At 64.9% G+C, this 2500-nt stretch overlaps 1 non-coding gene across 1 annotated transcript in view; it reads right to left on the bottom strand.

Annotated features, from left to right (window-relative positions):
• Nucleotides 1-143, bottom strand: part of LOC147125534 (18S ribosomal RNA) — a 1891-nt gene extending 1748 nt beyond the window's left edge. The window contains exon 1 of the ribosomal RNA XR_015085566.1: nt 1-143. This exon is cut by the window's left edge and continues 1748 nt beyond it. This is a non-coding gene — a ribosomal RNA (18S ribosomal RNA).
• Nucleotides 144-2500: the final 2357 nt, after the last annotated feature.

Below are 2500 nucleotides of genomic sequence, written 5' to 3'. Positions count from 1 at the left end.
CCAAGTAACGGCTGGAGCGATCAAAGGAACCATAACTGATTTAATGAGCCGTTCGCAGTTTCACTGTACGGGCCGTGTGTACTTAGACTTGCATGGCTTAATCTTTGAGACAAGCATATGCTACTGGCAGGATCAACCAGGTAGCCTCGGGCCGGGAGGGAGCGGCGGGCCACCCCCGCGGCGGTTCGCCCGCGCCGGCGTCGGGCCCCGCCCGGAACGGGGCAGGGGCCGCGCGCGGACGCCCGCTCGCGTGGGGGAGGGCGCGCGCCGTCCCTTCGGTAGGTGGGCTGGAGCCGCCTTAGCGGGCGTAGGACGGGGGCCTCCTCGCGGGAAGCCCCGCCGCCGCCGCGCTAGGGGAAAGGGTTTGAGAAACGATGCGTTAGCCGGAAGGCCCGCCGGCAAGGCGACCGTCCCGCTGCTGGGGCGGGGAGGGGCCGCGGACGAGCGGCGGGCTCCGTGGTAGGACTGCTGAGATCGGTGGGTCGCCTCGGCCTCGCTGCCGTACGGTCGCGCCGGGGTTGGCCGCGGGCCAAGCTCGCGAAGTAGCCCCGGCGCTGGAGAGCGACCCGCTGGCCGGAGGAACCGTCCGCCCGAGCGACCGGCGCGAGGCCGGTGCCGGCGGGGGCCCTCCGATGGCGGGTCATGGTTGCCGATCGGTCGGTGGGGGAATGGAGGTGCGGTGCGTGGTGAGGAGCTCCGGGCGGGGTGGGCCTTCGCCCGGCCCGCGGAGTCCGATTGAGCGCCGCCCGGGTCGGGCGGGCCCGCTCCGTTGAGCGCACGGAGGTTGAGATAGAAAATATTGCAACACGCGGAGCTCCAGGAAGGGGGGCCCTCGCCCGGCCCGCGGAGTCCGATTGAACACCCCCCAGGTCGGGCGGGCTCGCTCTGTTGAGCGCACGGAGGTTGACATAGAAAATATTGCAACACGCGGAGCTCCAGGCGGGGGGGGCCCTCGCCCGGCCCGCGGAGTCCGATTGAACACCCCCCAGGTCGGGCGGGCTCGCTCTGTTGAGCGCACGGAGGTTGAGATAGAAAATATTGCAACACGCGGTGCTCCAGGCGGGGGGGGCCCTCGCCCGGCCCGCGGAGTCCGATTGAACACCCCCCAGGTCGGGCAGGCTCGCTCTGTTGAGCGCATGGAGGTTGACATAGAAAATAATCCAACACGCGGAGCTCCAGGCGGGGGGGCCCTCGCCCGGCCCGCGGAGTCCGATTGAACACCCCCCAGGTCGGGCAGGCTCGCTCTGTTGAGCGCATGGAGGTTGACATAGAAAATAATCCAACACGTGGAGCTCCAGGCGGGGGGGCCCTCGCCCGGCCCGCGGAGTCCGATTGAACACCCCCCAGGTCGGGCAGGCTCGCTCTGTTGAGCGCATGGAGGTTGACATAGAAAATAATCCAACACGCGGAGCTCCAGGCGGGGGGGCCCTCGCCCGGCCCGCGGAGTCCGATTGAACACCCCCCAGGTCGGGCAGGCTCGCTCTGTTGAGCGCATGGAGGTTGACATAGAAAATAATCCAACACGTGGAGCTCCAGGCGGGGGGGCCCTCGCCCGGCCCGCGGAGTCCGATTGAACACCCCCCAGGTCGGGCAGGCTCGCTCTGTTGAGCGCATGGAGGTTGACATAGAAAATAATCCAACACGTGGAGCTCCAGGCGGGGGGGCCCTCGCCCGGCCCGCGGAGTCCGATTGAACACCCCCCAGGTCGGGCAGGCTCGCTCTGTTGAGCGCATGGAGGTTGACATAGAAAATAATCCAACACGTGGAGCTCCAGGCGGGGGGGCCCTCGCCCGGCCCGCGGAGTCCGATTGAACACCCCCCAGGTCGGGCAGGCTCGCTCTGTTGAGCGCATGGAGGTTGACATAGAAAATAATCCAACACGTGGAGCTCCAGGCGGGGGGGCCCTCTCCCCCCCCGGTGAGTCCGCTCACAGTGCCCCTATGTCGGGCAGGCTCATTGCAATGTGCGCATGGAGGTTGACTTAGAAAATATTTGAGAGTGACATGAGCTCCAGGCAGACACCGACTCATCGCCCGTGGGGTGTCCGACGAGCCCTCACCAATCTTGGATTAATGTTTGGCGAGGCTCCCCTGATCAGCTCTGGAGGTGGCAAGTTCTGAAAAAGTGGTTTCTGAAAATGTGCCCCTTGTATTTTGTGAAACCAGGGGTAACCTAGCGAGTAGGCAAACTCATCCCCTGACTGGGGGGATCAACTTTTACCTACTACAGCGCCCCTAATGGCCAAAAGTGGTACTGCTCCCCCTGGTAGCCTAACCCATTGAAATGAATGGGAAAAATTAATTTAGGCTACCAGGGCTTTGGGCTACCAGGGCTTTGGGCTACCAGGGCTTTGGGCTACCAGGGCTTTTTGCTACCAGGGCTGTGGGCTACCAGGGCTTTGGGCTACCAGGGCTGAGGGCTACCAGGGCTATTATAGGCGGCCACCACTGCACTAGTGGCAGCCCGGGGAAGGTGCCTGTTGCTCGGATATGCTTTTACG

The sequence above is a fragment of the Filicampus tigris genome, unplaced genomic scaffold, assembly GCF_054856515.1.
Source record: "Filicampus tigris isolate MCC_2025a unplaced genomic scaffold, RoL_Ftig_1.0 HiC_scaffold_64, whole genome shotgun sequence".
NCBI lineage: Eukaryota > Metazoa > Chordata > Actinopteri > Syngnathiformes > Syngnathidae > Filicampus > Filicampus tigris.
The sequence above is the reverse complement of the archived record's forward strand: the minus strand, read 5'-3'. Positions and strand labels throughout refer to the sequence as shown.